The sequence below is a fragment of the Heloderma suspectum genome, chromosome 11 (genome assembly GCF_057233095.1).
Source record: "Heloderma suspectum isolate Gila_16-S chromosome 11, 16-S_ref, whole genome shotgun sequence".
Lineage (NCBI taxonomy): Eukaryota > Metazoa > Chordata > Lepidosauria > Squamata > Helodermatidae > Heloderma > Heloderma suspectum.
This window is the reverse complement of record NC_139468.1, coordinates 8729493-8745081: the sequence shown is the minus strand read 5'-3', so window position 1 is coordinate 8745081 and position 15589 is coordinate 8729493. Positions and strand designations below refer to the sequence as shown.

At 46.3% G+C, this 15589-nt stretch overlaps 1 protein-coding gene across 1 annotated transcript in view; it reads left to right on the top strand.

Annotated features, from left to right (window-relative positions):
• Window positions 1–342: 342 nt before the first annotated feature.
• LOC146336954 (calcium and integrin-binding family member 2-like) overlaps window positions 343–15589 on the top strand; it is a 39702-nt gene continuing 24455 nt past the window's right edge. The window contains exon 1 of the mRNA XM_084816754.1: window positions 343–371. The gene's annotated coding sequence lies outside the window, so the exon portion shown is untranslated. The remainder of the gene's footprint in view (window positions 372–15589) is intronic.

Below are 15589 nucleotides of genomic sequence, written 5' to 3'. Positions count from 1 at the left end.
GATTTCCTAGCTTCAACATCAACCAGCTTCCCCACCCTGTTTTGTTTAACTTCTAACCCAGGCTTACCCAACATAGTGCCCGTCAGATATGTTGGAGCACAACTCCCATCATCCCCAGCCAGCAGGGTAAGGCTGATCTAGCTGTTTAGACCAAACATAAATTTTCCGCTTTAGGAGGGTGAACCTGGTGAAGTCATACATTCACCTAAACCAGCTCTAACTTTGAACTGATATACTTAGAGAAAGACAGTCATGGTTTCTATTCCACAACCAGCACCTCTATCCAGATATTCCAATAAAAAGCTCATTTTCTTTTTTGTTTTCTTTTATTTACAGGATTGTACCTTCTTCACAAGAAAGGAGATCCTTCGGTAAGCAGATCATTTTATTTATTTATTTATTTATTTCATTTCATTTCATTTCTATACCGCCCAATAGCCGAAGCTCTCTGGAAGCTCTCTCTGAAGCCGAAGATCATACTCCATCCTGACCTGATAATTTGTACAAGAAGGGACACATCCTGTTCAAGTCATTCCCAATGGAAGGAATCTGGGAAGCACACATTCCTTTAGAGTAGGGGTGTTGAACCCTGGGCCCATGGGCCAAATCCAGCCCTCCAAGTTTCCCAAGACAGCCAGATTCCCATTCCCCTAACTGCTGACTGTTTGGCTTTGGCATGTCCCCCCCTCCTTCTAAAAGGTTGAAACGCTTCTCCTAAGGGTTAGCTATAGGTAATAAGAGCTTCAAGTTAAATTATGCTGGCATTTCTGGCCCCGTCCATTTTGCCCTAAGCCCCACTCACATTTGCCTTTGACACTACCCATGATTGGATTGTGGCCCTCAAGAGTTTCTCTGAAATGGAATTCAGCCTTCGCACTGTAAGAGGTTCAACAGAATGGTCTCTTTGCTGAGACATGCATGGTCACATAGAGCCCACCGTAATGTGTCATATACAAATTTGCTTTAAGTGGGAGGAGAAGGTCCCACAAATAGCAAGTTATGACTTAATAGTTCATCTCTACTCTGATGATCTCCAAATTCCAACTTCACATTTCAAACTGACTCTTTGTCCCTCCTCCAGACTTTGATAGGTTCACGTCCCAAAGTCTGGTGAGAGTTTCCAGACTATAAAGGACAGTCATACTACTTTTGTTAAGCCCCTGATCATCCATTAGTTTCTGGGCAGGAAAAACCATTGTGATAAGCTTATTCTTTTTTTTAAAAAACCCCAAGCACTTAGACTAAGAACAATCCTTCTCTCTCTCTCTCTCTCTCTCTCTCTCTCTCTCTTTACAAAAGAGTTGTTTGATTTCATCTACAATCAAACATCCTTTATAGACCTCAAATCAAATTTAAATAGCTCAAATATTCTTCTGGAATTGTATAATTGTATATATCAGAGGTAGGCTGATATATACAACTTGTAGCCCTCCAAATGTTTGCCCTACAACTCCCATCAGCCTTAGCCAGCATAGCCAATGGTGAGGGATGATGGAAGTTGTAGGCCAAACCATCTGGAGAGCCAGATGTTGCACCGCTGGTAGATATGCTGTTCAATGGGGCTCTAGCTTTCATCATAGATTAGTATTTCAATAAAGTCTCCCCCCCCCCCGCCTAAACCTTGGGCCTATCTCTTTCCCACCCACAAACCAGAGTTCCTGGATCACATGTCGTGCTAAACAACCCAGGGACGGACCATCCCTGGGTTGTTTTGCTGCTTCTGCTTGCATCAGGAGCAATTGGGCAGCATGCACCTGCTGCGTTCACAACAACCCAGGGTTTTAAAAAACTCTGGGTTGTTGTGGTGTGTGAACCAGGCCAATATCTCCCCAAAGCTAGTGAGGCTTAATTTATTTAAATACAATAAATGAATGAATGAAACAATGCCTTCACAACACGTTTTCTACTGCAGACCCTCCCTAGGAACTATATGTTTCATTTTAGCCAAAACAGAGGTGTCAGTTCTGTGTTCAGTGTACCCAAAAGGTAAGATAAAAGTGAATGATAATTCTCTGTCCAGCCAAGGCTATAGGACTTTCAGTTCCATCGAAGAACGTATACTTGCAGGAGAACAGGATGTGTCACACAACCACTGGAGGGTAGAGCAGGCAAATCGAGCTGATGGATACAGACTTTTCAAAGTGGTTCATTGATACTCTGCCATGCTCGCTCTTTCACACAAATCACTCCCTTATGAAAATCCACACTTTTCTGCCTGCTGGGTATCCTGCATTTCTGCATGGCTCAACCGGTCTTTCCAGTTTTGCACAAGGAACGTGCTTGTGTATATACACATGTACACACAATACTGATGTGGATTGACAAGTTTGCGTATGCCGTTTCAAATTAAAAAGCCTTTTTCTACAAACCCCACTGTACTGCATATTTCTGGTGATGAGGCAATACATGTAACTAGGGATATATGGATTTTGTATAATCTGTTCCGCCTGCATTTTGCAGATTGTCAGGTGCCTTTTATTCTGTCCTCTGCTCATTGACAGAATCAGATTTTTCCCCATTTCCTGAATTTGCACAAATCAAATTTGCACTTGCGAACATGTGCAAATCCTTCCCCCAAATCCCCCCCATCCACATTTTCATGCTTTAGCCTATGGGGGAAATGCACATTTTCTGCCAGTGTCTTTTTTATGTTATGTATTTTTCTATGATTAAATTTGCATAAAATTCCATTAAAAAAATGGTCTGCAAGCCTGTGGAATCAGTGTGACTCAGGAAAAGCTGGTCCACTGGAGAATCTGCAGATCGGACTAATAGAAATCCAAACTCATTTGATTCCATTGTGGATTTCTCTGATAGCCCTACATGTAACATATGTTTCTGGCTACCAGGACAACACCAATCTGCCTTAAGTGGTGGACAAAACTTACAACTGATCTACAGACAGTACTGATTGGACGATTGCCACCTCTGATTTATTGATTTGTCCTGAGTGCATTCAGTAGGTGTTTCTGTATATCAGCATCTTTGGTTTTATTTTTTTAAAAAACCTTTCCAGCACATTGCAGAGTTTTCGGTCTGCAAAATTATCTAATGGTAGGGAGAAAATGTGACATTGACCTGGTCTTCTAGGAAGTGCTTCCCCCCTCCATATAATTATAAACAATTGCAGTGCAACTCTGTACAAATCGCCTTAGAGATATGTCCCATTGAGCAAGTAGGTATAGAACTGTAGCCTTTAATTTTAATTTTTTATATTTTTATTGGACAACTGAAGCTGCAACCGAGGCATGATGAAGCACATGCTGGTTACAGCAGGACCTCTGTTCTGAGCTTTCCTTACATCTGGGATTTTATTAAAGGATCTATTAAAGAATAAACAATTCACATCTATTGGCCACAGTCCAGTTACATGCATGCACAGAATCCAGGGCTGTGTAGATATTCTCCTGGGAGAGATAACTGGCAATAGTCCTGGGGGAGGAGTTAGCATTTGGGGGAGGAGCAATCGTGCATTTGGCTAACGATGCTTCTTCAGAAATGCCTGCAACTGCTCTTTATGCTATGTGCTGTCCAAGTGCTGTATTTGGATGGAATGGGAGCCAGGGGATAAGTAGAGCCCAGCTAGATCAGAGCAAAGGTCCATTTAGTTCAGCATACTGTTCCCACAGTGGCTAATCAGATGCCTCCAGGAAGCCCAGAAGCAGGAAAGGAAGGCAAGAGCTCTCCCTTGTTTTTATTTATCCTTAGTGTCTGGTTGTCAGGATTCCCTTTCTGACCTGACCTGCCTGAGCAACTCCTTAAGGATCTCTTGCCTCCTCAAGAGTCCCACCTTTCTTCTTTTAAACTTCCCCTTTTCCAGTAACGTGGGATCTGGGCTGTAGATATGAAGTCATTGACACACCAGACACTTGGGGTTTAACCACAACAGTTTACAGGTAAATTTAAAACAAGCAATCACCGCTATAGGTATTTACACGATAGAGCTGAGTGATACAAAAGGCCTTAAAAGAAAAAATAAAAGTTGGAAAATGCTAGTTCCTTTAACCTAGCTGTACTTAGACTCCTCTCAGCTGCTTCTTCTTGCTCTCTCTTCAGGCTCTGGTCTCCTGACTCTGCTCTTACTGCTCTGGCCTTTTTGACTCTCTGTTTTTATACCCTCCTCCCCCAAAACCAAAAGTACTTCTTCAAATCTGAAGAAATGAAACTTAACTGGGGAAATGAAACTGAAACTTAGTTGAGGAAATGAAATTTTTCCTCTCAGGGATACCTTTCCCAACAAAAAACCCCAGACCTGTAAACCTGCCCCTCGCTGTTTTTTTTTTTTTTGCCTCTGTGGGCCTCAAACCTTCACACTGGTATTTGGAGTTATACAGGCTGTGAGCCTAGAGCATCTTTGTAGACAACGTAGCCAATAGCCATTGACAGACCAACATTCTATCCTTGTAGATCCAATCCTTCTATTGGCAAAAATGGAAAAGCTCTTTGAGGAAAGGGACAAGGTGTAAAAGGTGGTGGTGGTGGTGAGACCCTGTCTGAATCTGACCAAGCTAGGGAGGGACAAATCTGCTGATTTGTGGTTCTCTCCATTTATCACTTTTCCAATCTTAAGTTTTGGTTCATCCCGAACTTTGAGTATTTCCCCAGTTTTAAGTCTGGTTTGTCCTGATTTTTTTAAAAAAAACTTTACATGAACATTCATACACATTTTTGTTCACATGTCTCCTAATATGTGCATTTCTGCAAGCAATTTTCCCAATACAATGTATTTTTAATGCTATTTTCACAATATGCACTTTTGTGGGCACTTTCCTTTAATATGCACATTTTGTATGCATTTTTGCTGGGAGAACTCCACTGCAAATTGGGAAGAAATGTGAATTTGGAAGGAGAACTTCAAAAAGTGCGGAATTTAAAAACTAAAATTGAAATGCGAACCAAATGGATTTCTCCCCTTTCCCTAGACCAAGGATCCATCTATCCCAGCATGCTGTTTCCAACAGCGGTCAGCCAGATGCGAGAGCCCACAGCCCCCTTCTGTTGTTGCTCTCCTGCATTGGGTACCCAAGAGGTATAACTGCCTCTGAACCTGGAGATTGCCTGAAACCATTGGAAGCTGGTGGCTCCAATGTCAGTGGGGCAGTGAATGCACTCCAGGCTTCAGTCAGAATCTTCCAGAACTCTAAAGAAGCTATCCAAGGTGTTGGACTTATAGGTTCAGCACCTTGGAGAGCTCTTTTAGAATGTTAGCTGCTTCTGACTGAAACCCAGTGTGGGTTAGCACCTTGGCTAGCTCCTTTAGAGTTCTGACTGGTTCTGACTGAAGCCTGGAGCGGATTCACTGCCCCACTGATGTTGGAGCCACCAGCCTCTACTACCTGTAACCATGATGCCATGTAGCCAGTGACAGACATTGATCCTCCTGCTCTTTCCTTCAGGATCTCAGGACAGTGTACGTGGTTTTGCCTCACCTGAACCTCACTAAAGATGTCCATGACAACTGTAAAATACCGAAATCTGGAAAGCCTATCCTTGCTAACTGATTTCATGGAAATCAGGCTGTCTCATTTCTTACTTTTTGGTACTAATTTGCAGAAAGCTATCATGGGAGAGAATGACTTATGCTCATCCACAGCAAAAAATAAAACAAAATAAAACATGGATATGATCTAATATCACATTAGCGATAATCAAAGAGCCACTGGCAATGGATAGAGATAAAAAACAGACCTTCAGGGAAACTTAGCAGATGTCAGCTTGCGAGCATTTGATATGTGAGAGAGAATGTTTCAAAGTACCCACATGATGTGGCCATGGGGGAACACATGGGGCTTTGACCTCATAGAATCATAGAATAGTAGTGTTGGAAGGGGCCTACAAGGCCATCGAGTCCAACCCCCTGCTCAATGCAGGAATCCAAGTCAGAGCATCCCTGACAGATGGCTGTCCAGCCTCGTCTTGAAGGCCTCCAGTGTGGGAGAGCCCACCACCTCCCTAGGTCATTGGTTCCATTGTCGTATTGCTCTAACAGTCAGGAAGTTTTTCCTGATGTTCAGCTGGAATCTGGCTTCCTGTCACTTGAGCCCATTGTTCCGTGTCCTGCACTCTGGGATGATCGAGAAGAGATCCTGGCCTTCTTCTCTGTGACAACCTTTCAAGTACTTGAAGAGTGCTATCCTATCTCCCCGCAGTCTTCTCTTCTCAAGGCTAAACATGCCCAGTTCTTTCAGTCTCTCTTCATAGGGCTTTGTTTCCAGTCCTCTGATCATCTTTGTTGCCCTCCTCTGAACCCTCTCCAGTTTGTCTGCATCCTTCTTAAAGTGTGGTGCCCAGAACTGGACACAGTACTCCAGATGAGGCCTAACCAGTGCTGAGTAGAGGGGAACTAGTACTTCCTGGGATTTGGAAGTTATGCTTCTATTAATGCAGCCCAAAAGAGCATTTGCCTTTTTTGCAGCCACATCACATTGTTGGCTCATATTCAGCTTGTGATCGACAACAATTCCAAGATCTTTCTTGCTTGTAGTGTTGTTGAGCCACGTATCCCCCATCTTGTAACTGTGCATTTGGTTTCTTTTTCCTAGGTGCAGAATGTGGCATTTATCCCTATTAAATGTCATTCTGTTGTTTTCTGCCCAGCGCTCCAGTCTATCCAGATCACTTTGAATTTTGTTTCTGACTTCCAAAGTATTAGCTATCCTGCCCAATTTTGTGTCATCTGCAAATTTGATCAGCATTCCCTGCGCCTCCTCCTCCAAGTCATTCATAAAAATGTTGAAGAGCACTGGGCCCAGGACTGAGCCCTGTGGTACCCCACTCGTTTCCTCTCCCCAGTTTGAGAAGGTCCCATTGAGAAGGACTCTTTGAGTCCGATTCTGTAGCCAACTGTGGATCCACCGGATCGTTGTTTCATCTAGCCCACTTTGAGCTAGTTTGCTCATCAGGATATCATGGGGCACTTTGTCGAAAGCTTTGCTGAAATCGAGGTATATGATGTCTACAGCATTCCCACGGTCTACAAGGGAGGTGACTTGATCCAAAAATGAGATCAGATTTGTCTGGCAGGACTTGTGTTTGACAAATCCATGTTGGCTTCGAGTAATCACGGCATTGTTGTCAAGGTGCTCCCAGATGGGTTGCTTGGTCATCTGCTCCAGAATTTTCCCAGGGATTGATGTCAGACTGACTGGTCTGTAGTTCCCAGGTTCCTCCTTTTTGCCCTTTTTGAAGATAGGGACCACGTTAGCCCTCCTCCAGTCACCTGGCACTTCCCCCGTCCTCCACGATTTCTCAAAGGGAATAGACAGCGGTCCTGAGAGTCCTTCTGCCAGTGCCTTTGGTCCCGAGAGTCCTTCTGCCAGTTTCTAGCAGTCCTGAGGTTACCCTTTGGAAGAGCGGGCCCCCTCCCATCGACACAGTGCAGGAATGGGGTGCTTTTGCTTCATACCGAGTCAGACCGTTAGTCCGTCTTGCGGACACACGGACTCCCTTGAGCTTGCCTTGGAATGCTGTGAGATCTTGTGCATGTTCCAAGTAAACAAGGTGCGTGGGAAGGGGCCACTCTGCTGGTGCTGCCATTGCTGCCTCTACGTCCCCCTTCCCTGTCTCAAGGCAAAGAAAAATACTTTGAGGCGGGTGAAAGGCAATGCAGAGGTGGCTGCAGGCACTCCCTGCCCCGGCGGAACAATGCTTCCCTGGGGGCCTTCTTGGTAGGATGAATGGTGCATGCAGCATCACTTTCCTGCTGGGGACGCTGGGACCGATAGTTCCACTCCAGCAGAGGCTGGTGGCTCCTATTTCAGTGGGTCAGTGAATCAGTTCTGGGTTTCGGTCAGAACCCTAAAGTGCTGAACCTTATCCTGTGGCCATTCATCTTTCCCTTCACCTGCCCCAGTGTGGTTTCTTCACTGTGGGGCAGGGTGTGTGTGTGTGTGTGTAGGCAATGATTCACAGCAATTGAGAAAAGGTGTTTGTCTACACCAAGTGTGGGCAACTTGTGGGCCTGGGCCTAATTTCATAGCCCCTAGGACTCATTTCAGAAAGGCCTCTGTATGTGATCAGTTCAGAACTCTTGGCAAAACACATCTATTCTGTCCCTGGCAGCCCACTGGGCAGGAAGGAAGAAGGAGAGAGAGAAAGGAGGTGGCAGAAAGAGAAAAGGAGTGACCCACTAGGGATGATGGAGAAATCCACAACAGATTCAAATGAGTTTGGATTTCTGCAAATCCAACCTGCGGATTCTGCAGCAGACCAGATTTTTCAAGTTACAAGGACCATTTTTTTTTAACGTGGGGGGAATTTGTGCAAATTTGCACTTGCGCTAATGCACATTAGTGCTAATGCTCATTAGCACTAATGCACACGTGCACAATGGAAACAAAATTGTCGCCCATCCCTAAAACAACTGATTCTGTCAGTGAGCGTACAACAGAACAAAAGATGCCTGTCAATCTGTGAAGCACAGATGAAACAAATTATAACGAAATGTGTACACCCCAGGCCCCACCCACCACTGGCTTCGGCCCTGCCTGCTGCCAGCATGCAGCCCTCAACAGATTACCCACAAGGATATCAACAGGAAGAAGGTTTCCTCTCCCTGGTCTACATGAGCAGCACTCCTTGGCTTGTGACATCCTTTGTCTATCTAGCTCAAAGGACAGGACCCTGCTTGGCAACAGAGCAAATGCTTTGCCTGCAGAAGGTCCCAGATTCAATCCTGTCATCTCCAGTTCAATGCACAGGCATCAGGTGGAGGGAAAGATCCCCACCAGAATAAAGAATACAGGGTTAGACAGACCTGGTGGTAGCCATAAGGCAGTTCTGTATGTCAGGCGTTGTGTAATCCAGCCTTCTCCAACCTGGTGTCTTTCAGATGTTTTGGATGTGAACTCTCACCATTCCTACTGGGTGGGGCTGATAGGATTTGTAGTCCAAAAACATTTGGAGGGCATCAGGTTAGGGAAGGCTGGCACTCTGGAAGACCTTCTGTATGCAAAGCTGAGCTACTTGCCAAACATGGCAGCTAAGAGTTAACTTGGGTTGCAGCCCTTGATTTTTTATAAATGATTATTTCCCCCACCATCCAGGTTTTCATTCCAGTAATAGTGCCTCTCCATTCACCAGCTGATCTGCTTTTGTTTCTCCCTCTCTAGACTAATACAGGCACTGGGGCAAAACCCCAATAGCCAGGTGTTTAGGAACACTTTTTGCCCTTTTAAGAACATAAGAGCAGCCCTGCTGGATCAGACCAAGGGTCCATCTCCGTCTAGGCCAGCATTCTGTTCACACAGTGGCCAACGGGGGCTGGATCTACACTTACTGCCTTTTTTTGCTTCCAATGAGGTTTCACTGCCTGCCTTTCACACTACTAGGGATGGCGGAGAATTTCTCCCCGAAACTTCGGGGGGCCGAGCGCCAACGTTTTCGGCCCCCCGAACAAGTTTTGGGGAGAAATTCTCCGCCCCCGCCCCCCCCCGGGACGGGACTTACCTTTCCCGAATGTCCCTCCCGGCGGCGGGTCCCGGCGGCGGTTTGTCGGGTCTTTGTCAGGGGCGGGGGCGGCAGCCGGTCTTTTGACCGGCTGCCGCCGCCGCCATTCCAATAAAACTAAAAAAAAAAAAAATGCCCCCGTGATAGGCTACGTGACGATTAACGTAGCCTATCACGGCTAGATCTGCAAAGTCAGCCGTGATAGGCTACGTTAATCGTCATGTAGCCTATCACGGGTGACTTAAAAAAAAAAAAAAAAGTGCGTACAGCTAATGGCGGCCCCCACAGGGAGCTGCCATTCGCGTTCCTTATTTGGTCGCTGTAGTCTACATAAAGATTTACATAGACTACAGCGACCAAATAAGGAACGCGAATGGCGGCTCCCTATGGGGGCCGCCATTTGCGTACGCACTTTTTTTTTTTTTAAGTCACCCGTGATAGGCTACGTGATGATTTACGTAGCCTATCACGGCTGACTTTGCAGATCTAGCCGTGATAGGCTACGTTAATCGTCACGTAGCCTATCACGGGGGCGTTTTTTAAAAAAAACTTTTTATTTCGCGGCCGGGTGAGGCGAGGCGCCTCCTCCCCGGCCTGAATTTCGGCCGGGCGAGGCGGGAAGCCTCCCCTCCGGCCTGAATTTCGGCCGAGCGAGGCGGGAAGCCTCCTCCCCCGGCCTGAACTTCGTGGGGAGAGCAGCGAAGCGCCTCCCCCCCACCGCGAAAAGCTGCGAGACCAGGTAAGTGACTTTCGTGCACCCCTACGCAGTACCCGCCTCGAATTGGAACCGGAATTTCCCACTTCCGTGCTCCCGCTTTCAATACCCTACTATCCTGGTATTTCCCCTTAATGTGCTTTGATTTTCCACCTTCGCTACCATATCCAGTCATAGTCCCCTCCCCTGCCTGTCCATATGCGGCAGTGTTTGTATTTCCCTCCTGTCCAATCACAGCTCTCAGCGGCCCCATGTCTTCTTCCGGCTACTGATCACATAGCTTCCTCAGCAGCCCCCATTTCCTCAGCAACAAGTAAAGGGCTGGATGTGCGTGCGCTTGTCTGATCTCGGAAGCTAAGTGGGGTCAGCACCAGTCAGTAGTTGGATGGGCGACCGCCTGGGAATCACCCTTCCTGCACTTAGCAGGGATTCTATCCCTTCAAATGAGATTAAGTTTTCCCCCTCTCCTATCCCCAGCTCTGGATGTTTTTTTTTTTTAATTAAGGCGTTATCCTTGCAGAATCGGGGCTTCTCTGCAATGTTTTTTTTCCCTAATTCAGGCATGATCTTCAAAGATTCGAAGTTGTGAAGCTTCACAATGGCCAAATTGGTGGCCATTACTACATCTTGCGGAAACCTTGTGAATGAAAAAGATGGATGGGCTGGCTGACAAACTGCTGACTGAACATGGCATTGAGCAAGGTTGGCCCCATCCATCCACTGGATGAATGGAATATTCATCCTGGGTGCCTGCCCAGATTCCTTGCACCCCACCGAACATACTGATATGCAAAACAAAAGCTTCAGTCATGGGCTGGGGGTGTCAGAACTGTTCTGAGATTTTATTTTATTTTAAAGATGTTATTAGTTTTCCAAAATAAAATGAACCAAAGCAACAACAAGAAGAAAAAGAAAGAAGATAGAGAAAAAGAATACATTAAGTTTAAATCTAATTCTTGACAGGGTAGTACATTTAACATCTATTTGTATTTTTCTGCTTTACTTTGCAAACCAGGATATACATGGAATCTATAGGCTGCAAAAAAGTGTACATTATAATTCTTCAATATAGCAAGTCCATATTTAGTCTCTTTTCCATAATCTGAGGAAAGGCTTTGACAAATACTGCTGTGTATGTCCCTGATCCATATATAGAATAAAATCCTGCCATGTTTTATCAAAGTCAGATATTTTGCCTTTGCCTTTAGCTAACTTCAGTTGATACATCAATTTTTCTGTCATGGCTGTTTGCCATAATCCCATATACCATGGTTTCATTGTTAAAAGTTCTGCGGTTTTCTGACTTTTTGCTATAGCTCTTCGGGCTGCCATCCACATGAACTCAATTAAATCCTTAGATGTCACTTTTGCATTTTGTTCTTGTTCTGAGATTCTGACATCCCTTTGATTCTGCTCAAGGTGAACTCTGGCAGGACTTCCGGATTTCAGAATGTCAGAAGTGCCTCGGTCTAATTGCACCCCCCCATGGCTATTTTTCCCCACAAAAGTCTAAGGGGACAGGAACGCTAATCATAGCTCTCTGTTGCTCTCTCATCTATCTTGGTCCTTCATCACCCCCATCTCAGCATCACTCTAGTTATGATGGTTCTTGGTGCCCCAGATGAAGTTGCGGGGAAATCGCAAGGGATCGGAAGAAGGGGAGGACACTGGAAAAGAAGGGGGAAAACAGCACCACTATAAACAGTGCCAGCTTCAGGCTTTTCACGGCCCTTGGGCAAGAATAATAGAATAGTATAGTAGGGTTGGAAGGGGCCTACAAGGCCATCGAGTCCAACCCCTCATTGGGACCACTCCCTCAGTGAGTCGACCTTCTCACCACCACTGTCACCAGTCTGCTCTCGCTCCTCTTCCTCTTTCTCATTGCTACCACTTACTTGACAGGCACAGAGCCAATGAGCAAGTCAGCAGTGGCGTCTGCTGTTGCTCCTTCTCACTGCCACCACTGCCTGGGCCAGAGCGAGAGGCAGGTGAACCATCAGGTTGCAAAGGCGAGGAGAAGGAGCAGCTCTCGTCAGTGAGCCCCTACCAGGGTGTGGGCCCTTCAGCAGGCATTCCACCATGCCTGCCCTTGATTCCAGCCTGGAGTATAAACCCCCAGGAGGGGCAACCCCTAAGATCTGAGGAGAGAAGGTTCTGTCCCTGCTCCAGAAATGTAGAGATGAATGCCAAGGTGGTGAAGACTGGTTTATTTAAAAAACGACACCTTCTCATTTGTATGTGTGTGTGTGGGGATGGGAAGACCCTCCACAAATCTGAGGGTTTGAAGAGGGCAAGGAATGTATCCCCCCTCCCTCCCCCAAATGCGTGAAGGCATGGACATTCTTGAATAAATGTTTTGCAGTCTCTTCTCGGCACGGCAGAATCGACTGGCACTTTTGTGAACGTTCTGGGGGAGTTAATGAGATGTTTAGTGCATCTCATGGTCTAATGGCCACTCAAGCCTCACTGATCAATGAACCATTACCAGCTTTTATCTTTTGTTTTCAGCAGTTGTGTGCCTGTGTGTATGTGAGTGTGTGTGTGTAGTTCTTTTTACAAAGGCCTTGCAGTGCTATGCAGCTGGCTGTAATGTGGTGTCACAGCCTATCAATGGTTGATGAGGGCCAAGCTAAAAAAAATGTGTGTGGGGGGTCATCTTCTGGTCTAAGGGCAGCATTTCAGTGGGCTTGAGAATTTTGTTCCAGGACTGCACAACTCACGACCACCAAACTGAATGCAATGCTTCAGCCATGTACAGCTGGCGCCCAACTGGAAGTTCATCAAACCTTCTGGCTTTGCCTTGTAACTGAGGCCAAAACTACATGTTACCACCATACACTGGGAGAGGATGTTTACCCTCCCCCAGTGCTTGCTTCCCAATATCCCCCCCCATGACTGCTGGGGTGGGGAAGTTTAAAACTCCCCTCCCAGCATATGGTGGTGCCAATCCAGATTAGGGCCACACACTCTTAATCTAGAGTAAGAAACAAAGAGAGGGATCAGCTGCACACTATGTAATTAATATAACATGTAGATTGACCCTGACTCTGTGTGTGTGTGTGTGGTGGTGGGGAGGGGTAGAGAACACAAGGGACTGCTGCACATGAATGAAGACATACCCGTGTATGAAGGGGATAGGTATGCACCACAAATTATAGAAATGGGCACCCATGGGCACTGTTATGCGCAGCCAGTGGTCTTATACAAACTTGGGGATATGGTCTGCAGGCTAGAAAGAAAAAGGGTCCTCCACCTTGATTTTACTGGAAATATACTAAGAAATCCTATTCCACTTCTTAAATGGCTTCTGCTCCTCTGCTCCCAGTTGTACACATCTGAGGAGGATCAATGCTGGGCTAAAATGTGTATCTGAAAGGGTGAGAGCAGAGCATTGATTTTAGTTGAGAAAAGCAACCTTCCGCAACAGTCCCCTGGGACAGGAGAAAGGTACAGATGTGGACGTGACAAAGGAAGTGAGGCCAACAAAGTCCTGGAGTCATTTTGTCTACTTGGAGTTGCCTCCGTAGAGTTGTGGAAGGGTTTGGCTGAAAGCCAATGGACAGTGGATGTAAGTGCTGTTAAACAGATTATGGCCCCTGATGCTTGTACCAATAGCTACTGTGTTCATGATGCAGAGGAGAAAAATAAACTCAGCTCTGTTTTCTGAACATGGAGCACTGATGCAGGAACACTTTCTGCCTCTTGTTCTCCATTGCTGCGTTTCTCCCCGTTCCTTCTCTGAAGGTGCAACTGCAGCACCTTTTTCACGACGTATTTCCTGACTCCTCTGAGAGGTGAGACAGTGAGGCTCCCTCCACTGGACTGGAGGGGGCCTACTGCCATTTGGTACTACCCCTCCTAGGTTTGTTTCCATCAGTGACCAACCCACTGGGCTCCGTCGGAGGGGGAAATGAGACAGCACGGCCCCATTTATTTATTTAATTTAATTTACTTACAACATTTGTATACCGCTCCCCATCCAAACAGATTCTGGAGTGGTGAACATAAGAAGTACAATGGTAAAAAAGATAAAATATTAGAACACCACATTAAAATGACTAAAAACCAAATGCCAATAAAACCCGTGGCTGGTCATTTAAGGAATGATTCCTGGAACAGAACTGTTTTCAGGATGCTCTGGAAGCAACACAGTGTTGGTGACTGCCTGATCTCCAGGAGCAGGGACTTCCAAACAAAGGGGGCCACCACACTGAAGGCTTTTCTCTGGATGGACCCCAGTCAGACCATAGGTCCATGCGGAACCACCAGGAGCAAGCCCTCTGATGACCTCAGTGACCAGGCAGGTTGGTAAGGGAGAAGGTGCTCTCTCAGGTATCCTGGTCCTGAGTTGTTTAGGGCTTTATACATGAGTGCAAAAACCTTAAACCTGGCCCAGTAGCGAATAGGCAGCCTGTGCAGTTCCCTCAGCAAAGGAGTTGCATGCTGAAAAGGGGCAGCTCCCAACAACAGCTGAGCTCCTGTGTTCTGCACTCTCTCCAGCTTCTGGAGCTTCCCATCCCTTGCCCTTCTGGGACTAAATGCCATTTGGTTCCTTTCTACACTCCCAGACCTGTTTCCATCACTGGTCATCCCACCTGGCTGTGTCAGAGGAAGAGGTGTGACCATAAAGCCCTGTTCATCAGTCAGGCTAGAACCAGCTGCCTGCCTCTCTCTCTCTCTCTCTCTCTCTCTCTCACTTATATCCCACCTTTTCTCCTCTTGCAAGGAACCCAAATGACCCTCCTCCTCTCCATTTTATCCTCGCAACGACCCGGTGAGGTAGGTTAGGCTAAGAGTCAGGAACTGGCCCAAAGTCAGTCACCCAGTGAGCTTCTTGGCTGAGTCGGGACTAGAACCCAGATCTCCTCAGTCCCAGTCCATCACTCTAACCGCTACATCACATTTGGCTCCTTTCTTCCCAGAACTGCCTCATGCAGTGGCCATAGTCCCTGGATTGGTTAATTCTCCTTTTCCCTACCTGTCCCTTTCCCATTTTGCATCAGCCTCTATCAAATTGTAAGCTCTTATTTTAAACCAGGGATGGCACACATGGCCTGTGTCCTGCATGCAGCCCCCTGGCCCTTTTTTGCACCCCTCTGCCACTGCTGCCACGTTTGCCGTTGAAGTTCTTTACAACAGCCCTTTTTTGCTGTTTCATTGACAGTTTTGGTGGGACAGCAGTGGCTAAGGTGCTGCCCCTGCTGGGTTCAAGGGTGGTGGGAAATTGGCCCCCAGAAGTTGCCCACCCCCCCTTTAAACTGCTAAGCCCCACCCTCCGAGTGGTGGAGAGGCATTTCATAAAAAATATTCAATAAATACCTAATAAATATGTCCAAGGGAATGTTTGAAGCCTTTCAGCCAGATGGTGTAATAGATTAATGTTCCATTTCTGGTTTGCTTGCAGAAAGAAGTGCTATTAGAATGTTT